This window comes from Schistocerca piceifrons, chromosome X, assembly GCF_021461385.2.
Source record: "Schistocerca piceifrons isolate TAMUIC-IGC-003096 chromosome X, iqSchPice1.1, whole genome shotgun sequence".
Lineage (NCBI taxonomy): Eukaryota > Metazoa > Arthropoda > Insecta > Orthoptera > Acrididae > Schistocerca > Schistocerca piceifrons.
In genome coordinates, this window is record NC_060149.1 from 306,293,799 (window position 1) to 306,321,566 (window position 27,768).

A 27,768-nucleotide genomic window follows, 5' to 3' on the forward strand; every position below is an offset into this window, starting at 1 on the left:
GTCTAATTGATCTAAGCTGGCTTACTCCTCAAACTAATTACATTCTCTTGCTCCTACAGAATGAATGTTCTTAAAATACATTGGTTTAAATTAGTTTAAAATTTTGTGAGTTCTGTGATACTGGTACAGTTTTTGTTAGTTGGTATTACAATAGTTCTCTTAAGAACTACAAATAACATGCAACAGTGTTGTACTCATCAAGACAAGAGAACAAGCTACTACACAAAGGCTGTTGGTATTTACTACGAAGGAGACAAATATTGGCGAGATGGAAGAAGTGAACTCTTGATTCAATGAGTGATGACCGTGAGCTACTTGCACATCAATACTAACTCCTTCTTAGGACAGGATCTAGCACTGCCAGTCAAATCACTAAGTATTTCACATTCGATAAAAACATCCTATAATTACATGTATGATATTTAATTGGTATTAATTTCCAATGTTATTTATAATACATCTTGCTGGTACAATAATTTAAAGAGGATCAAAAAGTTGGTTCTATGGTTGTAAAGTCCAGAACTGAGATGCCAATCAAGCATAATCGCAGTCAATGTTGACACTATCATCCTACCGTCACACCAGGTTGAAGATACCCATTTGCTAAAACACCATGTCCTGCTGCATGAAGACGTCCATATCTGCCTGCCACATACCCCTGTCCGAAGGGAATTGTCAACCCTTCAAGCCCTTTTTTTAGGGACAGAAGGCATGATAATCATTTGGGGAGAAATCAGGACTATAGGGCAGGTGCTTGAGTGTCTTCCACGGTAGTTGGTGTAACTTCTGCCTCCCCAGTTGACCAGTATCTTGTATTGAACTGTGACCAGCATGGAGCTTGGTGCACCATTTCACAATGGTGGTTTTCAACAGGTGTGCTGCCCCATACACATTCTTCACTCTCTGATGGATGCCGACTTTTGTCCTTCAGCGGCCTAGAACAGAATAATAGCACATTGGTCCTGTCTGGATACATCTGGTAATAACGTCAATACAGTTCATGTTTCTGCATTTAGTATACGCGCATCAGAAAGACATGAATGCAACTCTAATCTTTTGCCTACATGTTGGTACTTACTTACCTGCATCAGAGTCAGTTATACAGGGTGATTCAAAAATGCATGTAAATATTTTAAGGGTGTATTTGTGAGGTAAATATAAGACAAAAATGTTCTATAAATGTTTTTCCATAAACGTTTAATTCCAGAGTTATCGTTAAATACGAAAGTCATGTCCGTATCAAAACGACGGCAGTGCAAGCAGCAGGATGCCATATTCTGGTACGTAATTCACATACGTATCTCCCAACAGTTGATTCGAAACTGCATGAATAGTGTTTGTTTTTGTTTGCACGTGATGTTTACTCCTACTGTACGGAAGATGGCGCTGATGTTGTTGGTAACGGAAAAGTACGTCCTGTCGTTCATTCATCGTCGGAAGGCTAAAGGTTTCGTGCACATGATGTACTCAAACAGTGAGTATGCTGATATGCACCTTGTGTATGGTGCAGCAGATGGAAATGCACTTGCAGCAAGACGAAGGTACAGTGAGCTGTTTCCAGGAAGACGGTTACCAAGTCATCAGACGTTTGTATCTGTGGACAGACGTATGCGGGAGTATGGCATTCGTCCTGGGCCACATTCAGGTCGACCACTTGAGCATGCAGTGAACGTCGAGGAACATGTTTTGGACCTGGTAGACCAAGATCCATCTATCAGTACGAGACAAATTAGTGCAGCTGTACGACTTCCACAATCTACTGTATGGCGGCTGCTTCGGAGACAACAGTTGCATCCATTTCACCTGCAAAAAGTGCACGAATTGACACCTGAAGACTATCCTCGCCGTCAGCTATTCTGCCAGTGGTTACAAGAGCGTCATTTGAATGATCCAATGTTCATTCGGCGGATATTATTCACAGATGAGGCCATGTTTACTCGTGCGGGTGTAATCAATTCGCATAATATGCACCAGTGGGCTGTCGAGAATCCTGGCGCGAGAATTGTGCGTGGATATCAACATCAATTCTCCATAAACATTTGGTGTGGTATTGTGGGGAATTACTTACTCGGACCTCATGTTCTGCCTCCAAGGCTGAATGGGCACGCGTACTGCGAATTTTTGGAGGGAGAATTGCCTGGATTGTTACAGGATGTCGCTCTTGCAACACGAGCCACCATGTGGTTTATGAACGATGGTGCTCCCGCCCATTACAGCCGCAACGTAAGGGCGTACCTCAATTCTGCGTATCCACATCGATGGATAGGTCGCGGAGGACCAATTGCTTGGCCAGCCAGATCACCTGACCCGAACCCTTTAGACTTTTATTTATGGGGCCGACTAAAGACATTGGTGTATTCTTCTGCAGTACCGAACAGAGAAGTGCTACAACAAAGAATTGAAGGTGGTTGTGAAATTATTCGTGGAGAGTTGAACGGACTGTGTAATGTGCAGAGATCATTGATGCGACGAGCACGGGTCTGTCTGCAAGTTCAGAGACAGCATTTTGAACACGCATTGCATTAAGATTTGTGCAAATACAGTACAGTACAGTACAGTCTGTAAAATGCTTCAATTTTCCTTAGTTATTGTGCATTGCTGTAGTTCAATCAACAGGACCTAAATTAATACAGTGTTCGCGAGGAATTGTTTCAGTTTGTTACGTCACGTTTATTTATCAGTTTGCGTTGTTAGTCCAAATGCACTGTAATTAAACTGTGAACTCTGGGAATTAAATACCTTACGTTGTATTGAATGTATTATCCTGTTTTGTTCATAACTCTGTAATAAGCCAAGTATGGAAAAAATTGTATAGAACATTTTTGTCTTATATTTACCTCACAAATACACCCTTGAAATATTTACATGCATTTTTGAATCACCCTGTATATATAGTACAGCAAGGTCCTCAACAGAAACTTTTTGACTGCCCCTTATAAACTGCCACTATTACCCAAATGGACATTAACAGGACGAAAATGTTGCCACAATTTGTGATGTGAGACTTAGCCATTTTCTGTGTGAAACGTTCTGTTTTGTCAACTGTAACTTGGTGGAACAACGATCTAAAATAGCAAAGGAAGCAGGTAAGAAGACTGTTCAACTATGAAAGATGGGAAAATAACAAGAAAAATATTGAGAGGTCCCAGATAAATACAAGCTTGCTGTTAAAGAAGATCATGCAATACTAGTTGGAAGCAACTTCACCTTGCCGAGTATAGACAGGGATGTCTATGGACTGATTGCAGGGGTTACAGACAGACAGTCATGTGAAATACTTTTGAACACGTTTTCTGAAAATTGTCTTGAGCAGCTAGCCCAAGCCCACATGCAATGGAAATATCTTAGACCTTGTAGCTACAAATAGGCTGGACCTTATTGACAATGTCAGTATAGAAACAGGGATTAGCGATCATGATGTCATAATACCAACTATGATTATGAAAGTTAATAAATCAGTCAAGAAGGTCAGGCAAGTGTTTCTGCTAGACAGAGAAAGTAAGTGGTTATAACTCATTTAGAAAGTAAATCGGCATCACTTGGTGCCAGTAAGATGGATGTAGAGGAATTATGGGCAAAGTTTAAGCAGATCGTAAATTGTGGTCTGGAGAGTCATGTGCCTAGTAAGTGGATAAATGATGATGAAGATTCACCACGATTTAATAAGGAAATTTGACATATGCTGAGAAAACAGAGGCTGTTGCATTCTAGGTTCAAAAGGGGATGCACAAGTGACAACAAGCAAAGGTTAGTAGAGATTCGTGTGTTGGTGAAACAAACTATGAGCAACGCATACAACTACCACCGTCACACCTTAGCAAAAGATCTGGCAGAGAACCCAAGAAAATTCTAGTCAGAAGTAAAATCCCTAAGCGGGTGTAAGGCTCCCACTCAGTCCCTTGTTGACCCGTCTGGTGTGGCAGTTGAAGATAGCAAAACGATAGCCGAAGTTTCAAATTTCATGTTCAAGAAATCAATCATGCAGAACTGTACAAACATACCATCATTTGACCAGGGACAGACTCCAGTATGGATGACATAGAAGCAAGCATACCTAACACAGAAAAACAACTGAAAGATTTGAAAACAAATAAATCACCACGTCTTGATGGGCCCCAGTTCGATTTTGCAAACAGTAATCTACAGCATTGGCCCCTTACCTAGCTTGCATTTATTGTGAATCTCTCACCCAGTACAAAGTCCCAAGCAACTGGAGAAAAGCTCAGGTGACTCCAGAATATAAGAAAGGTATAAGAACGGACTCGCAAAATTACAGACCAATATCACTAACTTCTGTGTGCTGCAGAATCCTTGAACATATTCTCAGTTTGAATGTGATAAACTTTAATGAGACTGAGAAGCTTATGTCCATGAATCAGCATAGTTTTAGAAAGCATTGCTCATGCGAAACTCAACTTGCCCTTTTCTCACATGATATACTGAAAACCATGGATGAGGGGCAACAGGCAGTGTCCATTATCTAGATTTCCTGAAAGCATTTGGAAAGAAGCCTTGGATGTGGCCCTATACTCGGCTGAAAGATTGTGACTTAGTTTCCAGACATGAAAAAGTAAATAAGTGCCAAATTTGGTTTGTAATGCAGAATAAATTTATGTTTGTGTACCGTTTATTTATAGTCACTGTATACTTTACAGTTAATCTGTGTATTTATGTATCTGCACCAATGGGATAAAATTTCATAGAATGGCTACATGTCCATGATATTTGCAGCAAATACAACTTCTGTCTGCCATTTTAAATCAATGTAAATTGAGCATGTACCACCTGAAGATTAAGGAGTAACCATCAAAATGCATTGTAGTTATATAATAAAACCAGTGACTGATTTTCTCTTTTTGTTGGTATTTTAAGCATACAGTAACAGACTCAGAAACCATTCCATCTTGGCTGAGAACATTTTTAAAAACTCACCTCTGACAATTTATGTAACTAACTTGATAATAATGATAGTAATAAATGAAGAGAAAATAAAATAATTGATTAACACTTCATTTCTACAACATTTAAAATTTCTGTTTATTGCTGTGGTCCTAAGTACAAGGATCTCTTTTGCTACCTCACTACCAGCACTTCCTTTGTAACCCTCTCCTAAATCTACATAGCCTTATGACTTCTTTGAGTTATTCCTTGAAGGGCTGTGTAATTACCCCCCATACACACAAACACACTGCTACAAAAAATTAAACATAGGTGGTGGTTTTTCTAATTCCAGCAGAAGCTGTAAAAGTGTACCTGCCGACTGCTGTTTTGACTTTTTTCAGTAATAAAATCAAAACACACTGAAATCAAATGGAAGACAGCAGCAATTACTCTACAATAACTGCAACAGAATGCTTGTGTTCCAAAGTACAGACACCAGGGAGCAGTGGTGGAAGGTAAGTGGTGCAACAAAGTACAGCCAAGTTGAACTTTTGTGGGATGAGAAAAGTTGCTTGTCTTAAGCTGCACCACTGAAAACTGGGAGTTCACACATGCCACGGCATTATGGTATGTCACTAGCTGTGCCGACACTTTTGTTGCGTGTGTAAACCCAGCTTAAGATTTGGGCCCTGTGAGGTATTGGTTTATTTGCTGAATTGTGGGTTCTAGTCTCATAAAGTACATAATTTAAATCACTCAATTCAAGTACAGGACACACAACAACTGATCGTAATAACAACACAATTTTTTTACGCATAGGGGGCAGTCAAATGAGACAGATGTAAAAAAATAAACTGTTTATTAATTTAATAGTAATCACCACAGCTGTTAATACATTTATCCCACTGTGAGACAAGACAGTCTGTGTCTTCATGGAAAAATGTTCGCGGTTTCCTAAGAAGCTACAATTGTACCCAGGGTGTGCACTTGATCATCAGAAGCAAATCGGCAGCCATGAATTTCTTTCTTCAGAGTGCCAAAAATACGGAAACAGCATGAGGAGAGATTGGGACTGTATGCAGGATGTGTAATGGCTTCTCAGCACAACTTCTGCAGCATAATTGAAACAACCTTGGCAACATGTGGGTGGGTCTCGTATACAATTTCAATATTCTCCACTGTAAAGAAAAAGGACCTTCATCTATCCCAGTGCAAACCAGCATCTTAAGTTTCTGCAATTCGCTTCATTTTGCTTTCCTCCCATTGCATGGTCACGGAAGGGAAGTTCTTAGGGTCATAATCTGCACTGAGGAATTCTGGTCTGAGGAAACTGCTGCAACCTCATGGTCAACAGCTATTAACTTAAGTCTTTTCACAGTGCCAAATATCTGCTACGATGCTGTTGACTCAAAATGAGGGCTGCCACACAGCCAAAGCAATGGCCATCTGGGTTGGTGGCTATTGCCTGGGGCCCACATGCCCCAAAATGGACAGCACCTACTCCTCAGTACGTGTGGAGAAGTAACAGCTTGGTCTTCAACAGACTGGCTACCATACTGTGATGCTGGGTGACCTTCCCCACACGTACTGCACTTGGGTAAAAAAATTTTAAAAGGTAGAAGTCAAACACACACGTGTGGACTGAAGATAGCGTAAAATAAAGAAACAATGTGGGAAAAACCATACTCAATGTCCTACAAGCAAGCAAGGTTGTCAGAAGGGAATTTCTCCTAGAGATCAAAACTGATAAAAGATACAGATAATAAAATCTCAGAACAAGGGAGGAAAACATACTGCACTGGCTTGTGACCTCGTGTTCACCATGCACATGCTCACTAAATAAATGTAAACTCCTTGGTGGGAGCTTAAAACAAATCTAGTTAATACCTACAAAAGTTTATTAAGAAGTATTATGTTGATAAATAAATCAGATTAAACAAAAACATCCATGTCACCTGCACCAGCAAACTTCCACAAGAACTGAAGTTTTTATACTCATTGAAAATTCCTTGTCATGTTTCCAGTGACACCGATTCAACTCAGTCCACGAACACCCTGGTATGTAAAGTACTGCCCTCAGGTTAAATTTATCCTTACATGACATATTTCAATGTACAAACAAAGTTTAATATTTGGAATGGGAATATAATAGTTATTTAACATGTTTAGTTATTAAAAATTACTAACATGACTCTTTTGTCATTTTTAAGTATTAACTTGTCTATATCATATAGAGATCTCTTAAACAAAAAAGGACTAATAAATAAACTGAACTACACTAATGACCATGAAAGAATTGGACATACAGAAGCTAAACTTTTTAATTAAAAATTTAGCTTCTGAGAAACTGCAAGAAAACTGAAAAAAGTGCAATAATTTTGAGATTATTTCAATACGGAAGTGGAAGCTCAACTCTGTAATTGTGGAACTCTCAGATTAACTATAGAGGAGGTACACATGAGCAATTAAAATATTTTCCAGAACACCACCAATTTTTCTCAGGCAGAACTCTAATTTTACTGGCCTATAACACCTGTGCAACCATGCCTCTACTTGTAGAGTGCTCTTTGCACACATCAACAACACTTCTTGATCAAAAACTGGACTGCATTCAATATTCAAGAGATAAAATTTTCTCAGCTTGTAATGAACATATCTTCAACATAATATGTCAATAAATATTGAATAAATAGAGCTACTCTTATTCAGAAGCTATTTTTCGTATATTCATCTAGCTGTATGCAAATTATCTGTTGTCTCAAAGGTCATATGCATGTCTGCATATTTCCATCTGGGAAAGTGCCTATTTGTCACTTAACAAACAAATTTTACAACTCTTCAGCACATTTGTTATATAAGAAATTTCCTTAGGATGTGTTTGTAGTCTTCATAAATTATTTCACCTCACAGTAACAGCCAGTATAAGAACTGCTACAGAAAGAAAATAAATTATCTTCAAATGAGGTGCAAAACAAAGCTTTGATTTGTCCGGAAGGATGTCCTGTCATACTCAACAGTTCTGGGAATATATGACAACAATGCTTGGACAATAATACTCATAGATGAGCTAGCAGTTATATTTTCAGTGTAGATCTAGTGAAAATCCAGGCAGATGTAGTGAAAGTTAAAAATAAGTCAAGTGCTATTGGGCATTTTGCTCAACAATTTTGGCAATGCTTGCCATGAAAAAGACACTACGGACCTGGTCAAAAAATTGCTATGACTACCAAAAGAGAGAATAGCTTGTAGATGACATGCTTTGTAAAGCTGAATGGAAGAGATTAAGAACAAACCACAAATAATACAGAAAAATTTCATATAGTTCAGCACTAAAACACATAGATTGTTTTCTCACCTCTCAAGAGTTACCTAAAACTATCCTTGCACTGGGTACATAAAGTGGGGTACCATCTACACACAGCAGAGGAAAAGTGTGTTGCCTGTCATTGTCCTATTATTTTATTTTACCAGCAATTGTTTACACCTTCACTTTACACACTATGCACATGAAGAATTACTTTACAAAAAAGAACGTATGGATGGCCACCAGGTTCCTAATTTTTTATTTTGCTATATACTATTAACAGATCATTTTTATTGCCAATCATTGAACGAAGTTGTGAAGTGGTTAATACACCGGACTTGCATTCAGCAGTATAGAACATGGATTTGTCAATCAACCATCCCAATTTAGGTTTCTAATGTTTTCCCCAAATCACTTAGGGTAAATACTGAGATGGTTCCTTTTAAAAGGACACAACCAATTTCCCTCTCAAATCTGAGTTTGGGCTCAGCCCTTAATGACTTTCTTATACCAGCTAACAGCAAGAGTTATGTAGTGCCTAAAACCCCTATACATTTTTAGTAGTTGATGTACGATATACGTATATAATATGAATCAAACTACTCACTAGAAATTTGTCTAACATGTAATAAAGCATTTCTGAATTTAACTTGCAATTTCAGTTATTTCTCAAGAAATAATATATGAATGTTGATTACAGCACATCCATATAAAAATCAGAAATAGCTAAACCAATCACAAAGCTGGATTCACATGGTGCTTATCAATATTTTAAAATGGATAATAAAAACCAAAAATGGGAGAAAGCATGTCTACATGCATTGCCATGCCCTTTCCTCATGCTCTGATAAAACTTTAATCTTGTACATGTGGCCACTCACTCAGTCTTCCACCCCAAAGCTGTGGTGAACACATCCACAGACAATTGTTTGAAAGTAATCCTATTACATGAATAAGACACACAATGACTGAGATTGTTATCTACTGTACATTTTGCCCACTTATAACAGCAGAATTCACAAGTCAACAGGGTATACTCCTTATAAGGTAGTATACGGTTGTCCTACAAGTTCCCCTTTGAAACAAATAAACTGCTTCCCAGTGTTGATCGAAGGAAGTAAGGAACTTAGTAGTTGCCTTAAAATGGTTTGGCAGAAAGTGCAAGCATAATAATCTCAAAACCACTTCAAGTCTAGATCAAAGAGATAATGTAGGGGCAGTGTTACCCTCATATCAACAGGGTCATTTGGCTTTATTGTGGCCACCCCTTCTTACCTAAACTATGCTTTTGTATTCCAAACACTCCTATGTGGTTCAGTTGTGAGATTATGTGCTTTCTATCATTTCATTTGCCTGTGATCCTTCTACTTCCCTGTAAATATGGTGAGTAGCCTGTTTGCACTATACTGTTGATTTTGGCCTCTCACCTTTCTTTCCTCAGGAACAGCAAATGTCACATCATCGTGTGTCTTGTTTTGCCCTGTCATGTCGTGCTGCTCACTTGCAGAAAATTAACTGTCTGTATTCTTGCTTCTGTTTCTGTTTGCTGCTGTGTAATTGTAGTATATTTACGGAGGTGGTGAAGATAGCACTTTATACGAGCTGTTGATTATTTATTGTCATCGTGTGCTGTAGTCTCACTAGAATGGACACCAGAGAATGCTTTATTTCAATTTGAGTTACTCACCAAGCCACATTTGATTAACCTGTTCATTAGTTACTATAAGAACATGGGTGGAGGAGGCAACACATCTGTGACACGTTTTTAACACTTTCATCCCACACTGTCCACCGGGGTTCCTGAATGGCAAACTATTGGAGACATAGTGAAAATGCAGGTTCTTACCAGTTTCCCTTACATGGTGCCCACAACACACCTTCTGTCTGCGTACTATGTCACATGGTGGATTTTTATTAAATGTTATGTGAGTAGTTCACTGTAAGTGCCAGTATGGCACCAAGTGAAGAGTCTAACAGTATGCTTACCACAGCATTTTATACAGCAGCTAGTTTTTTCTTTTGTCAGCATTGAGCCATTCACAATGAAATTGTTAATGAGGTAATTCATTTATGCAGCACCCAGTAAACAGCAAATGACATGCAGCATTCTTCAACTCATAAAAGACATCACACCAACTTTACTGTTTCCTGTCACTTATCGATTGGGAATTATTATTCGTGAATTTAAGTTTGCATACTTCTCTTCAAAAAGGGGTTTTATTATTTAAGATGTCATTCTCAAGGCGGTTTACACATTTTATTCTTGTATGTATTGAGATAACAGTTTGAATAACTATTGACACAGGTGCAGTTAACAGTTTACTCAATGATTGTTTCCAGAGAATGACAGTGTGTCTATAGTGTGAACCTCGCTGTCTGCTCAAATATCTGTCATAGTAGCTTTCATGAAAGAGGCTCCTTTCAACCCCTCTACAGATGGCAGTCTCTTGGCCTTCAACGTGCGGTCCCTGCATTGCTGTACCACCACCTCTTCCTACACCCCCTCCCTTCTTCCACCCCCACTTGCCACTCTCAACTGGATAGCCAACTGTGACATCAAAAGGTCTTTGCCCTTCCTTGCTGTGATGACTTGTTTATCATAATGTGCAACTGGTAGTGCCTTGACCTCACATAACCAACTTGCAAAGTAGTGTGTATGGAGTAACATTAATGGAAAAACTGTTCAACAATTGATTTTCCCATTCTGTTCAGCAACTGTAGCCTACTTCACGCCAGCGTGGCTTGTGACAGCAGTCCTTGAAGCTCCTGCAATAGGAACACCTAACATGAAACATGGCCTAACAAGTCGGCTGTTAGCACAGGTTGTGTGTAAGTGGGCCGGTGTATGCAAAAGAGGCAGTTTCACTTGGAGCCTGGTGGGGAAATTTGGGCATTTTCCCTTGCCACTATTGTACTCCCTGTTGCATCTGCCTCTGTCTCTCTTTGCTTCTTTTTTCAAATTGCAGGAGGAGTATCATTCAGACACTGCACCAAGGTTAATGCAGTACCTCAATAAATTCTGGGTTATTATGTGCTGCATGTTTAATCCATTGTATCATACCCATTTGATGGGTGACTTTCAGTTTCTATTCATTTGCAGCTGTTTTCATCCTAAATCCCATCCAGCAAGGGATGGATGCTGAAATTGGCCAGCCCTCCTACTATAAAGATATTAGAACACACTTCTAGAAAATTACATTATTCTTATCTTTCATTTTCAACTTCAAACATCCTTTAATTATCTTCATGTAAGCCAAGAATTTCGGTGTTAATGTCATAATATGGTCCATTCCCTCTGCTCTATGCTTCACTGCAAGAGTCCCATTACAGGCATTCAATCTATTTCATTATTATCTCTTTACTGTTGTCTTTACTGAGAGGTACTGTTTGTAAAGACCCATTAAGAAGATTTGAGGGAGGCATCATAATTGTCTTTAGTTGAAACTGGAAAGTTTAGCTCCAGTTTCACAATTCTTAATATACTTTGACAGTCAAGCCAAGCAACCAGCGAAAAGCGCTGTTTTCCAGAACGCTGCTGCACAGCATGGACTCTGAACCAATGCTGCACTGGAATGTGTGAAGTCAGCTGTAATATTCACACCTGGTGACAAACAGATTAGCCACAGTGTGGCCTTCCTCCTGTTGCACTGAACTCTTCTGACTAGAGCTGAAAACTACACTTCTTAAAAGATTATTGGCTCCCCATCAATGGGAATGACCGGTATGTGAATCTATTGGAACCACCAGCATTTTACAGACATATTGTTTAATGCACGAGTTTAGTCTTGCTCCTGTGTTAATGCTACCACACTGATGTTATGTGTAATAACGATCCACACCAATGTCTGTTCCAAGTTAACCCAACACTATACAACACATAAGCTTCTCTCTTTCTGTCCTGTCATGTCACTACACACATTAGACACTGCAACTTGGACTTTGGCAATCCAACTGTTCGATTCAGTCACTTGACAAAATTACCAAGATATTGGAAGACTTGCCTGTTTCCATGTATGTACCAATGTTATTGTCAAACCTTTAGGGTTATTTTCTCACAGTGATCCAAGGTAATTACCAGCATTACATGAAACTATGATTCAAGGTATGGAGTGGTACTTGACGATACACACACTACCAATAAACACAATGTTCTGACTGAATGTGGTAACTTCTCCATTACATCAACAAAGAAAAATCTGCCTTTGAAATAACACCAGAGTTTAACTGCTAAGCAGGAATTCAATGGTATACTTAGTGACTTGTAGAGTCATCTTCTAATTACCACATTAGATTGCTGGTGTATTATTGGATTCCTACGTCCGCCCCCCAGTAGCTGAGTGGTCAGCATGACAGAATGTCAATCCTAAGGGCCCGGGCTCAATTCCCGGCTGGGGCGGAGATTTTCTCCGCTCAGGGATTGGGTGTTGTGTTGTCCTAATCATCATCATTTCATCCCCATCGACGCGCAGGTTGCCGAAGTGGCGTCAACTCGAAAGACCTGCACCGGGCGAACGGTCTACCTGACGGGAGGCCCTAGCCACATGACATTTCATTTCATTTCATTGGATTCCCACATCTCTTGGACCATGGCAATGTCTTTCAGCCACATCATTAACTAAGAAGTTGAACACTATCAATAATTCAATCTATATCACCAAAGCTTGGATTTCCCCCAAAGACACACTAGCAAAAAGCAGTCAGCAACCGCTGATTTATTGGTGGAATCGCTAATCGAACTACCTAGAATGCATATGTTGTGGGATGATAACTATTTTATAGCTTCCCCAGTTTGAACTCCCTGGCCCAGTTCCCAAAACCTAGTCCACAAGCTGGTTTCCTGTGCCATATCAAGTGCTGAAGTGATGGTCTGCCATGCTACAATTCACTTAAGAGATTGGATGCAGCTGTCTGTTTTCAACTGCACAGGCTCTGATGTGACATCATCCCTTCTGGAACTAGGAGTGCTATGTTGCTCACAGCAGCAGGTCAGTATTTTTCTTTGAAACTGCACGGAACATATTGTGCAAGCATAAAGTATGTGGTATTTATGAGAAGCCATTTTCTTAACAGCACTGTGACCGAGGGGCCTAACGTGTAGACTGGCAAACTTTCAACTCAGGTTCTATTTCTGGTGTTACCAACTTTTTTTTATCCACTTTAGTTTTTCTTTGGAATGTTAAAACAATTAATTACAAAATTTAAATATATTTAAGCAGTTCAATTTATATCTTTGAAATTAGTATATTCTATTTAGCTGTGATCACTATCCTTGTAAGTCAAAAGACTATAGGCTAGATGGTGATAAAATAGGCATATATGAGGAAATTTAGTATGAAAATGTTTTCTGTACATGATCTTCAAAGGAGCTCCTTTTCCAGCAGGTCTTTGGAGGAGAAAACTAGATTTAAAGAGTTAGGCAGATTTACTTTACATGTAAATCTAACAACTGAGGGACATGGGACAAGGCTCACCAATTTGGCATATGTAATGCTGAAGATTTCGAAACACTTGCAAAATATTTTCAACAGCATCTAGATTGTCCAGAACCAATCCATGAGCTCTAATACTCAAACCCTCATGAAAATGTAGAAGGTGGTTTACCCCCAACTATCAACGAAACTGAAGACATTATTGAAACCTTATAAAGCTGGAAAAGAATCTATTACAGTGCAACTTTTCATCTCTACCAAAAATAAAAAAAAGAGCTAAAATTAATCTTTGAGAAAACCTGAAAACAGAAACAGTCCCACGAGAGTGGAAGGCGGCCCTCATACACCCACTACATAAGAAAAGCAATAAACAAGATATTAACAACTACAAAGGAATTTCTTTGCAACCAGTTGGATTTAACATATTTTCCAAGATTATACTAAACACTGTAGAGTAATTTAGGTGAATATCAAGGTTTTAGGAATGGCAGATCATGTTCTGAAAAAATATTTAATCTGAAGTCAATTATTTGCCAAAGATGACTGATTTTAAAAGATGTTTGTTGATTTCCAAAAGGCCATCAATTCTGTGGACAAACTACAGATAAAATAAAACCCCTTTCAAGTTCATAGAATATTTCGCCTGAGTGGTCCACAGCAAAAGGTGAAATGCTCTCTAAAAATTTACGCGTAGAGTATGAGGGATTTCTAAGGAGCCATTCTTACAATGGTGTCATGGCCGAGTGGTCTAATGCAGAGACTGACAATTTGTCGATGCAGATTTGAATCCCATAGTTAACATCCTTTTTTTTAAATTTATTTTATTCCCCACAGTGTTTAACTATTAATTAAAGATTTAAAATATATTTACACAGTTCAATTTATATACATAAAATAAATTTATTTGATTTAGTTATGATGAGTACCTTTGCAAGTCAAAAGGCTATAAGCCCACCACATTGAAGCACACTGGTAAAATTTTGAATGATCTGCAACTGTCCTACCCATTAGAGGCTGCGTAGCATGTGAAAGCAGCCATGTCCTATACCAACTCTGTTGCACACAATGCACAGCTTTTTATGTCAGTATGGCTACCGACCAGCTGGCCACCATGATGAATGGCTACGGCCAAACCATTTCCAAGAACAAATTTGATCACTTTGTGGCATAACATGCTCAATTTCAATAGTTGCTTCACAACCCAGACCATCTGGATTGGTCCCTCCACCACCAGCTACATTGAACTGTGCAGATGGGAGTTATCCTTGCAATACATCCTTTGCTCCCATAATCATCCTGGTCTCAATCTCCGGTAAATCAATGTCCCCACACCCTCCACCCAACAGTTTCCCCTTCCTTGATCCTGTCACCCCCTCCTACTTCATGGCCCCACATCAACTTCAGCGCATACCACTCCCCATTGGCTGCAACAACCGTGCATCATATACCTAGCACTTCTGCCTGCCATCCCTCCCTTCCACATTCCTAACCAGCAAACTAGCTGCCTTCCTCTGAGCCACTAGCCACCTCCCCCAATCCACCCCCCCCCTCCATGCCTCTGCCCACCCTACTCAACACAACCCTCATAATAACAACATAGTCCACCTGCAAAAAGCAGCACTGGCACCGTTCATTCAGCTGGCATCATGTAGGGTCATAGTGCACGTTTTTATCTTCTAGCTCGAAGGATTACTCTGAAAGCTAGTATGTTTTCTTTCTTTCTGAGTGTACCTATCGACAACTCAATGCTTCTGATTTTTGGTGAGTGGTCTTCTTTAACTCAAAAGTATTTCCATTCTACCAGAACTTTCCTAACATAAATATATTAAAGCAGAACTGGACATGCAGACAAAACCATATAACTATGATGCGGATAACTGTAGTTGTGTTCTTCACTGACTAAAAAAGGACGAAACATGCACTTAGACATGTTAAAATAACCTACGCAGTGATTTGGGCAGGGCTCCAAACACCACATAAAACCTTTTTTAAAACATACCAGCAGCTGTTGCACTATTCTTTTTTATTTTAAAAATCATGACCCATTCCAGCCCCAGATAGACTTAATACAAACACACACACACACACACACACACACACACACACACACACTCACACTCACACACACACACACACACACACACACACACACACACACACACACACACACACACACACACACAATTTCGAGCTTTCGCAACCCAACGTCACTTCATCAGAAAAAAGGAAAGGAGAGGGAAAGACAAAAGGATATGGGTTTTAAGGGAAAGGGTAAGGAGTCATTCCAATCCCAGGAGTGGAAAGACTTACCTTGGGGGGAAAAAGGGACAGGTATACACTCGCACACACACACATATCAATCCGCACATATACAGACACAAGCAGACATGTGTATTACATTTCCTTTTATTTTGTCAAATTTAAAAACAAACTTGGTTTCGCGAATAGCCAGGAAGGATATTTGCTTCAACACCGTGTTAAAACATTCAAGTCTGCCACATTAAGCTCTGGAAGTTGTTCCTTTGCTATAAACCTGAGCACTTGCTGCCCTTCTGTGATTACATACATTCATTCTGCTCATGCACTGATAAGAAGATTAAAGACCTTACATTAGAGGTTTAACTGGAACTTATGTGCACCTCACACCATGAGGAGCTATCAGCAGATTCTTAAAGGCGAATTCCAGAGCCTCAGCACAGAGGCTGGGTATCTTAACACACTCCCCTGATGGACACCACTCTCCTGGATATGCAGGTCTGAGAGTATATGACCAACTCTGAACCTAAAATACTGCCCCAAGAGGACTGAGCACACTATAATGAAAAGACAACTTTGGAACCCTCATTCATACAGTTTTCAGATGATGACGTATCTCCATCTAGCGTAATACACCTTTTCAGCATCGAAAATAGTCCTATCAAGCACTGCCTTTAAAAAAAAAAAAAAAAAAAAAAAACCTCTTGTATTGCTGACTCTGGGAGTATTAGACTGTCAAGTGTAGAGTGGTACCTATGGAAATTGCACTGATAGCAACTGAGAAAATTTATGGTTTCTAGAGTCATACTAAGCTGTTGTTGGTTATTAGTTCAAATTTCTTCCATACACAGCAGTTAATTGCTATACTGTGTTAGTTACTATACACCACACACTGGCATAAGAACCTGGGCAGCTGGAAATGCTGTTACTAACTTTCATGTGCGAGATGCAGCCATTAGTAGTACCTGAAAGCCATAGTTTCCAACAACAATGGGAAAAATGCATCACATGATTTGTTGTGGTAGGTGCAGCATGACGCAGCCATGCCAAGCCCACCTCAACTGTCAGCGTTTTTCTCTTGCCACACAGACTACAAGGGCTGGTGCAATTCCTCCCAAGTTTCAGGAGCCAAATCATAATTACTTCCCTCTGAGAATCAGAGTATTGTTCTTCAATACAGATTCTATTAACAAGTCTGAGGGGTGTAGTGTTTTGTCTCAACTTTCAAATATTTCAACATGTAGCAGTGTGCTTCATCTGGCTCTAGCGTTGTCTTCATACAAAAGAGGCAGTTGTACTCTTGTGTTACTGGAGCTAAAGCCCAAATGTGTACTCAAATAATTCCCATCTGCACTGAGTGTGTTACCTTGCCTGGCATTTGATGTAATTTGTTTGAAGCTTTTGAAATTATCTGGGCTACAGCTTCCTGTGTAGTGATTAGACCACCACTGTACTGCATGGCCACTGCAGTGTCTGCACTACGTTTCCCTTGGATCCTTCTTATTGGCTCATATAAAGTGGGTGACTGTGTGAAATGGCTAACAGACTGTAAATATTCTAATGATGACTGCTTTTTATTCTCTCCAATAATGTGCTGAGCTTTCACTCTGGGAATGCGAAAGGCAGCAAGCTTGTCAGCAAATGGCGTACAGTCAAAGTTTCACAATGCCACCTGCCTGTCCCTGATGGCTACATAGCACTCCTGCCTCCATGTATGAACTTTGGAGATTCGTGATAAAGACTAAAAGAACTATAGCCCCAAATTGTATGCAGTAAATTAAATTCTGTGACTTAGTATAATGGCTTGCAGATGTAGCCTATGTGCTGTGGAGCTATTAGGAAGCTTACTAAAGCATTAGTTGGGTCTCTGTCAGACAACACATGCAGTTGAGAATTATGACAATGCTACATCAAAAAGAGGAAGGAAGAGAACATAGGCACCCCATGCATGAAGCAGCGTTTCACTTCTAAGAGGATGTACTGAAAAATTTGCTGCAACCCATATGCTTCGACTAGTGATAAACAGTATGGTATAATAACAATAATGTCGTGTGACGAGGCCCTCCCGTCGGGTAGACCGCTCATCTGGTGCAAGTCTTTTGATTTGACACCATTTCGGCAACTTGCATGTCGATGGGGATGAAATGATGATGATTAGGACAACACAACACCCAGTCCCTGAGCGGAGAACATCTCCGACCCAGCTGGGAATCGAACCTGGGCCCTTAGGATTGACAGTCCATCGCGCTGACCACTCAGCTACTGGGGGCGGACAACAGTATGGTGGATATGACACATTTTATGAAGTATTGGGACTACATGGGAATCTGTAGGTTTTGGGTTGCCATGTTCTTTCTATTAGGCCTAATAGTGTCAAACATTTTAAAAACTTGAAAATATCAGACCACAGTGAGAAACTATTTGTTTCAATGTTCAGTATTTAATGCACAATGTTGCAACCTAATAAAAATTGTGATTTGACATTTGTTGTCGTAATCAACTCAAAACCTACGTGTAGGACTACACTACCAATCTGTCTGCCACCACAATCTCCAGTTTCAAAACAGTGCTTGCTGTCATAACATGTCCATTGGCTTCAAAAAATCTCTACCAAACTATGACATTCATATCCATCTTAGACCTCAGACAATACAACAGAGCTTTTTTAAGGACATCATACTCACCTTAGGGCCATTTTTAAGTGGTACTGCAGTATTACTCAAAAATGGCCTGAAGTCCAAAACTGGAACAGTTATATAAATAAATTTCTACAGTCAACAGTGAATATGATGTCCTTTAAAAAATTCTACATGACTGAACCCTAACCGTGAGAAGTTAATCACTACAGAGTCGACCACAAAAACCTCCATTTCACATTACTGATCAAAGCAGAATGGCAGGACTGCAATCTACAATACACCAGGCCTGGGACATTAACTGGTGATGTGATTTTCCATGTGAAACACCTGCCTGGCGATTGGAAAAACTTGAACATTACAGTAGTAGTAATGATAACATGATCAGACAGCAAGAGCTCTTCAGTCCTACCACACCACAAATCTTTAACAGTGTCTATGGCCAACATCACTGGGTTTTCCTAGGAAGACAATCTGTCTGTTGTCCAGTGGAGTATAGTCTCTGGCTGACAACATGTAGGTCCCACATTTGGTTCTAACCTTCTGCCACTGTTTAAGAGTTCAAGAAGGCAGAAATAGAAGCCTGTATTAACACTTTTTTAATTAGTCCAATCTCTGTCTCTCTCTCTCTCTCTCTCTCTCTCTCTCTCTCTCTCTCTCCCCCCCCCCCCCTCCTACCCCCTTCCAGACAAAACAACTGCACACCCAGTAATAATACAGACTGCTAGTCATGGAAAATAAAGCTGTTATTTACAGATAATAGACGACGCACAAATCAAACAACACAGTGATATACACGGCTGATTTGTTCTCATACGACAGAGTGACTACCGCAAATAAGACCATCTAGTAAATCATTCGTCTCTGTTCGGTACAAAGAATTTAAAATTATTTTGATCAAACAAAAGCTATCATCCTTTTCGTAACTTACACGACAGTTTTCTTACGAACGTGTACAGAACTTGCATGATTACTTACGTTAAGCGCTCCAATTGTTAGATATACAGAAACCAAGTACAAAATAACTCCAGTGTTTTAACTATTGGGCAGTGCTTGCGGCAACAACTCCAAACCCAATGTGCGTAAACAAAAACACAGCACAAAATTACAACACTGTGGACATTCATATGTTTTGTTAGCCAACATTCAAATTCAGCAACACAACTTCTGACAAAAGAAATGAATCTCGATGCAGCAGAAGGAAATCATGTTAGCCAACAGTACAACCAGGAAAGACGATCTTAATTTGATACTAGTATGGGATGTTCTCTGTGGCAACGCAAGATGATAAGGATTTCGAGTGTGAACCGGTATCTTACGCTATGAAACTATCGGAAAAACATGCGGCAATGTTGTGGTGGGCTTCCAACTGGTTGATGTTTCGCAGCTGATTACTGACAGGTAGCACATGCTTACAGTGACTCATGAGTGCCGGATATAGTAGTGTAAAGGGCTTTATGTTGTTATTGGCTGTCTCTGTTTATTAATTACAGTAATCTCGGCGTTTGGAAGCTTGTTTTATATTTCAAGGTAAATGTCATCTCGCTGTAATAATATTTGTTAGATAATATCTAAATTTAGGCCTACCGAGCTTGTGTTATAGCGCCACTTATACCTACTGTACAGTTTATGTGGCTGCTGCTTTTGATACTGTAAGATTAGATACGGAGATCTGACAGAAGGGACTCGGTCCTGCATCATCATGTCAACAACGACTTACTGTCAAGGCATTGCCCCTCTTTACTTTTCGTAACAGTATAACCAAGCGAATACACCAGCTCTGCGTTTTTGAAGATAGTGAACCTACATACGTTGTGTTTCGAAATTCTTCTAGTGATGGATCCTAGTATTTGTTATTAGGAAGAACAGCTGTTGGTATAAAGTCAAAGAACGAATATGCTGTACATGTTAGTCCCCCCAAATCTGAACGCATAAGTCAAAAATTCCCAACATTTAAGGCCATACCAAAGTGTGAGCGATTTAGAGTGGGGGGGGACTGCAGATGATACTTTTTAAGGCACCAATGTTACATGCAACTTTTAGTTTGTACACTATGATTATACACCATCAACCACAGTGTATCACAGAAGAAAATTACCTGCTAGCCATCGAAGTTTTTCCTCATTAATTGCTTTATTTTGTCGTATGTTTAGTGATCTTGACAGCCACTAAATTTGTAAACAGAGGTAGTTGTAGCCAGAGAGAGAGAGAGAGAGAGAGAGAGAGACTAGAAAAGAAAATATATTGAACTATCAAATGATAGCCATGAAATTTTGACTGTGTTTTGGGCAGCTACTGGTATCTGCTTTTTCATTTTTTGTTTTCTTAATTCAAGAGAGACTGTTGGTGTGAGTAATTATAATTATTTCACAAGAGAACATAAAATTCATCCTCACCGTAATGTCCAACTTTTATGTTAGAACATATAAATATTGGCCTCAGAATTGCATGCTGTTCTTTGATCCCACCAGATACTACACTAGTGGTAGCAGACAGCTACATTATTGGGGTACATTTTCTAAAGCACTCAGGTACTATAAGAAATGGAACTTTCAATGCATGAGACTCAGTTGGTTGTTGAATATCAATTTTTTTTACACTATTGAAGTTCTAAATCTGCACTACCAAACAGGAAATGTAAACATATAGTGGGGTATGGTTTACCATTTAGATTTACTGTACTTTTCACTAAAATAATTTTCCATAGAATAATAGATATTTAATTCAAATTGAGATTGTTTTAAAGACTTGTGCTTGGGAAGAGTTACGTAATGTCTCCCATACCCTCTTCTCCTTTGGATTTTCCATAATTTGTGTTATGTATGTATGTAATATTTGGCAAAATACCCTGACAAGATTTCTCAGTTGTGTAATACAAATTTTGTGATTTAACTTGTAATATGTTTTTATGACAAAAAGTGCAGTAAATATTGACTGAACATAGACATCGGTGTGCTTTTTTTGCATAAAAAGGGGAATAGATCTGATGTCAACAATTACCGTCCAATCTCCCTTCTAACAGCTTTATCCAAAATTTTTGAGAAAGTAATGTATTCAAGAGTAGCTTCACATATCTGTAAAAATGAAGTACTAACAAAATGTCAGTTTGGTTTCCAGAAAGGTTTTTCAACAGAAAATGCCATATATGCTTTCACCAGTCAAATTTTGAATGATCTGAATAACCGAACACCACCCATTGGGATTTTTTGTGATCTCTCAAAGGCTTTTGATTATGTAAATCATGAAATTCTGCTAGACAAGCTCAAGTATTGTGGCATGAGTGGGGACAGTGCACAAATGGTTTAATTCGTACCTAACTGGAAGAGTGCAGAAATTTGAAATAAGTAGTTCTCGTAACATGCAAAGATCAGCACATTCCTCAAACTGGGGAACTATCAAGAATGGGGTTCCACAAGGGTCAGTCTTGGGTCCTTTGTTGTTCTTATTATATATTAATGACTTGCCATTCTATATTCATGAAGAGGCAAAGTTAGTTCTCTTCGCTGATGATAAAAGTATAGTAATCACACCTGAGAAACAAGAATTAACTGGTGAAATTGTCAATACTGTCTTTCAGAAAATTACTAAGTGGTTCCTTGTAAACGGACTCTCACTGAATTTTGACAAGACACAGTACATACAGTTCCGTACAGTGAATGGTATGACGCCATTAATAAATATAGACCTTAATCACAAGCATATAGCTAAGGTAGAATATTCCAAATTTTTAGGTATGTCCATTGATGAGAGATTAAATTGGAAGAAACACATTGATGATCTGCTGAAACGTTTGAGTTCAGCTACTTATGCAATAAGGGTCATTGCAAATTTTGGTGATAAACATCTTAGTAAATTAGCTTACTACGCCTATTTTCACTCATTGCTTTCATATGGCATCATATTTTGGGGTAATTCATCACTGAGGAATAAAGTTTTTATTGCACAAAAGCGTGTAATCAGAATAATAGCTGGAGTCCACCCAAGATCATCCTGCAGACAATTATTTAAGGATCTAGGGATATTCACAGTAGCTTCTCAGTATATATACTCTCTTATGAAATTTGTTATTAACAACCAAACCCAATTCAAAAGTAATAGCAGTGTGCATAACTACAATACTAGGAGAAAGGACGATCTTCACTATTCAAGATTAAATCTAACTTTGGCACAGAAAGGGGTGAATTATACTGGCACTAAAGTCTTTGGTCACTTACCAAATAGTATCAAAAGTCTGACAGATAACCAACAAGTATTTAAGAAGAAATTAAAAGAATTTCTGAATGACAACTCCTTCTACTCCATAGAGGAATTTTTAGATATAAATTAAGGGAAAAAAAACACAAAAAATAAAGTTGTTATATTAACTTAAGTATGTTGTTAAATTAACCTAATTATGTCATGTATTGGAAAATTCGACTCGTTCCACATCATTACGAAATATCGTATTCATGATCCATGGAACTAGTATTAATCTAATCTAATCTAATCTAATCTAATTATTACCACTTCAGCGTTCTTCCACACTGCAGGGACCCTTCCTTGCAAGAGACACCCAATGACCAAGATCGCACAAGTAACTATCTAATTGGTCGCATAAGGCTTGCATTACTTCGGCAGTTAGTCCATCCGGTCCTGGAGATTATTTCTTTTGCAGTCTTAAAATTATATGCCTAATTTCTTCTTGTGCAAAGGGGTACACAGGTTTACTGTTCCTATATTCTTCCCATAACATGTCCTGTAACCTACGAAGATCATCTGTCTTGCCTTCTTCTCCATACTCAAGAAGTAGGTTTCCCATTAGCAGGGCAACTGACTGTTCCCAGCATTCTCTTACCATCCCATCATTCCTTCTGAGAGTGGATAAGACTGATGGTGACCACATTTTCTTACAGACTATTTTGTATGGTACACCCCCAGGGATCGGTTCCTAAGTTAGCCTCCACGAATTGCTTCCATCGTTCCATTATGTTTTCCACAAATCTTCCTTAAAATGTTGTTTAAAATATCTGTATCTACGCAACCTTCGAATTCCTTTTTCTTGAGTCATGCTGCTCTGGTATAGCTTCCTGGCTCTTCTTGTGTTACATCCTGATTTTTATAGTTCCTCGGTCCAGATGCAAGGTACTCCTTTAGAGTGACCTCTGCTGATAGGTATTGATGCCTCCATTTCCCTATGTATAGCCACTGTCAGTTCTTGCACTTTAACATCTACATTATCACCCAATGATTGAGTTCCTGGACTCTGAAACACTCTTCTTAATTTTTCCCTGTTAGCATCCTTGATCTTATATTCGAGCCTTATGCATATGTTTTTTGTGTCCTCTTGGATTTCCCTTCCAGTGATAGTATAAGGTATGTTATTGTGGTCACTCACAACCTTCCAGTCTGTCACACTGCGCATTGCTGCCGCATTTGCTAAAGTGACATCAGTACTTGATGTTGCTCTGACCCTTCCTTTGTAGGTTGGCAGATAGTGAGGCGCATTCAATACCGATAGGTTGAGTTCCACAATGGCTTCTTCTAGTTGTCTTCCACAGTCATCAGTCAGGCGGGTATGCCACAATACTGACTTTGCATTTGTACCAATGGAACACCCAAAGGGCTTAGTTCGTCATTTTTTTTGGTCATTAGTCATCTGGCTGGTTTGATGCGGTACGCCATGAATTCCTCTCCTGTGCTAGCCTCTTCATCTCAGAGTAGCACTTGCAACCTATGTCCTATGTGACTAATATCCTTAAGTCTTAGCAGACACTCAGCTATCTCATGACTAAACTGAAAATACAGTTAACAGTTCCTCACAGATTACGTGTTCTGAACAGTATTGTGATATTTTTGTCACTGTAATGGCCTTGTTAAGTACTATTATTGCTGCCATAGGATGCTGCCCTTGTGTGACTATCTGGGCAGTTATTGGCATACTGGTGATCTGTACTGCCTTCGTATATGCTTCTTGGAGGCACTCTTCTAGCCTCGTGCAATACGCTGAAACTTCTCATGGCATTAAACTTCTCCTATTTTTATCTCCATTAGGGGTGATAGGTTTATATTCAACACACTTGGTCTACTCGCCTTTAATCAAATGTTGTATTACCATGTGTCATCACAAAGTGCTTGTACAAAGTATCTAAAGAGAATGATTCATTTCCTCTGACAGAAACCTGCTTCAGTAGCTTCTCCAGTTTTTCAACTTCTGTTGGCAGGTTGTTTACTCTGAGGTGGATTCTATCCACAAAATCAGGTACAGGAAAAGTAATATAATCCCCTTCTGGATGCTTATATCTTACTAGATATCTTAACACTGTAGTAAGCGTCATTGGCTCTTCCACTCTAGTGAGTTGCATAATGCTCTCTATGCATTCATAAATCTGTCACGGATCTGTTCTGATCTGTATGTTACTGTTTACTTCTTTGTAGAAGGTGTTTGTTTCCTGCATGAGCTGGCTCTGAGTCTCCCATTGTTTTTGTTGCAGATTCACTTCCTACATTGGCAAACCTTCTTTTGCTTCTGTAGGTAGCACAGTTTATTCCTCAGGCTGTGTGTTGTCACATTCTACATACAACTGCCCAGTTTGTCACCAAATCCTGTTCCCTTATATGTCACTCCCAAATCCGTCTCTGATCTTGCTTCTGTTATACCACATAGTTCTGAATTTTCACCAAAAACTTCTCTCCTGCTTTTTCATAGGTGCAGGATGCTCTACTTCAGTCTGTGTTGCATGCTCTGTTCTATGGTACTTACTGCTCACTTTTTGCAATAAATTCCTTGCTCTTCTGACACCACCTCCTCGATGGTGACATGTTTCTTACATAGCTCGCACTTGGTGTCATTACAGTCCTCATTGCTTTCTACTGTTATGAAAAACCTACACATAATCAATTTTTAAAATCTGCCTTGTTAGGAGCGTTTGATATATGTGACATTTGTTTTTGTTCCCTGTGCATTTTTTACACCGATATTTACATGGCACACACACTGCTGCATGTTTGATTTTATTACAGTCTTTTGTAATATGACCTCTTTCCCCACAGTGTCCACAACTTACTACTTGTTTATCGCAATGTCTTGCCAAATGACCTAGGTCTAGGTCTTGGCATGGAATGCAGTGCCTCAGTACCAGATAGTCTCTCACTGAAACCGAATGAAACCCAAGATATACTTTTTGTCACTTCATGAGAGCTGTTCTAACCTCGAGGCTCACTTCAGTAACTTGATGGACCACTTTTCTTCTCTTTGGTGCTGTCGTCAATTGTACAGTAAAGCCGCCTCTGAAGCTTTCCTTAGTCAGTTCATCTTCAAGGTTCTGCATATACAGTGTGTATACGACCTGGGACAACCAGGAGATACGGGAAAAACCCGGAAATTTTCTCATCCGAGAGAAAACCGGGAAAAACCCGGGAATTTTTTAGTATCCGGGAATTTTTCATTGTTTTAGTTTTTAGTTAATTTTTTTTTACTTTGACTGGTAAGAACCAATACTCTAACAAAGACTATTACTGTATCTCGCAACTGCAGAATAATACTGCAGCAATAAAAAATGAACAAGAGGGAAAAAAACGAAAATAAAACTTAAGTTGCAAAGGAAATGCACCATATACAACAACAAAACACAGTGCTCATATAAGTGTCTGCCAACAGCAAAATGTGCCAAAGGCTTTAGGAAGACTATGCAATGTTTCACAACAACAAATTGCCTCCGATGAGTGTGACTTCACAACTTTTTACAATAGATTCGTTTGAGTGGTTGCGAGCGAGCTTCTGCGCATGTGCAGTTGAGTCATGTACGACTAGTACCTTCTCCCACTTCTGGCTACAGAAGTGTGGCAGCTAGCTACACTGTTGTTGTTATGGTCTTCAGTCCTGAGACTGGTTTGATGCAGCTCTCCATGCTACCCTATCCTGTGCAAGCTTCTTCATCTTCCAGTACCTACTGCAACGTACATCCTTCTGAATCTGCTTAGTGTATTCATCTCTTGGTCTCCCTCTACGATTTTTACCCTCCACGCTGCCCTCCAATGCTAAATTTGTGATCCCTTGATGCCTCAGAACATGTCCTACCAACCGATCCCTTCTTCTTGTCAAGTTGTGCCACAAACTCCTCTTCTCCCCAATTCTATCCAATACCTCCTCATTAGTGATGTGATCTACCCATCTAATCTACAGCATTCTTCTCTAGCATGACATTTCGAAAGCTTCTATTCTCTTCTTGTCTAAGCTATTTATCGTCGACGTTTCATTTCAATACATGGCTACACTCCATACAAATACTTTCAGAAATGACTTCCTGACACTTAAATCTATACTCGATGTTAACAAATTTCTCTTCTTCAGAAACGCTTTCCTTGCCATTGCCAGTCTACATTTTATATCCTCTCTACTTCGACCATCATCATTTACTTTGCTCCCCAAATAGCAAAACTCCTTTACTACTTTAAGTGTCTCATTTCCGAATCTAATTCCCTGAGCATCACCCGACTTAATTCGACTACATTCCATTATCCTTGTTTTGCTTTTGTTGATGTTCATATTATATCCTCCTTTCAAGACACTGCCCATTCCGTTCAACTGCTCTTCCAAGTCCTTTGCTGTCTCTGACAGAATTACAATGTTATCGGCAAACCTCAAAGTTTTTTTTTCTTCTCCAAGGATTTTAATACCTACTCTGAATTTTTCTTTGCTTGCTCAATATACAGATTGAATAACATCGGGGAGAGGCTACAACCCTGTCTCACTCCCTTCCCAACCACTGCTTCCCTTTCATGTCCCTCGACTCTTATAACTGCCAGCTGGTTTCTGTACAAACTGTAAATAGCCTTTCCCTCCCTAAGAGTTTGACAGAGCACTGAAAGACCTGAGTCGAAACAAGGCCCCGGGAGTAGACAACATTCCATTAGAACTACTGACGGCCTTGAGAGAGCCAGTCATGACAAAACTCTACCATCTGGTGAGCAAGATGTATGAGACAGACGAAATACCCTCAGATTTCAAGAAGAATATAATAATTCCAATCCCAAAGAAAGCAGGTGTTGGCAGATGTGAAAATTACCAAACTATCAGTTTAATAAGTCACAGCTGCAAAATACTAACCCGAATTCTTTACAGACGAATGGAAAAACTGGTAGAAGCCGACGTCGGGGAAGATCAGTTTGGATTCCGTAGAAATGTTGGAACACGTGAGGCAATACTGACCTTACGACTTATCTTAGAAGAAAGATTAAGGAAAGGCAAACCTACGTTTCTAGCATTTGTGGACTTAGAGAAAGC

General features: G+C 39.3%; 1 protein-coding gene and 1 long non-coding RNA gene across 5 annotated transcripts in view; one reads left to right on the top strand and one right to left on the bottom strand.

The window, feature by feature from the left end:
- Positions 1-406: 406 nt before the first annotated feature.
- LOC124723006 lies at positions 407-19,665 on the bottom strand. Its single transcript, XR_007006478.1, has 2 exons — positions 19,485-19,665; positions 407-935 (listed from the first exon to the last, which is right to left on the bottom strand). It is a non-coding gene; the product is annotated as an uncharacterized LOC124723006 (long non-coding RNA).
- A 68-nt stretch (positions 19,666-19,733) lies between these two features.
- LOC124721942 (oxysterol-binding protein-related protein 11-like) overlaps positions 19,734-27,768 on the top strand; it is a 191,102-nt gene continuing 183,067 nt past the window's right edge. For 2 of the 4 annotated variants that reach the window (XM_047247098.1, XM_047247101.1), the window contains exon 1: positions 19,734-19,907. The gene's annotated coding sequence lies outside the window, so the exon portion shown is untranslated. Of the gene's footprint in view, positions 19,908-19,999; positions 20,037-27,768 lie in introns of all 4 variants that reach the window. The other 2 variants (XM_047247099.1, XM_047247100.1) reach the window with 2 other exon arrangements.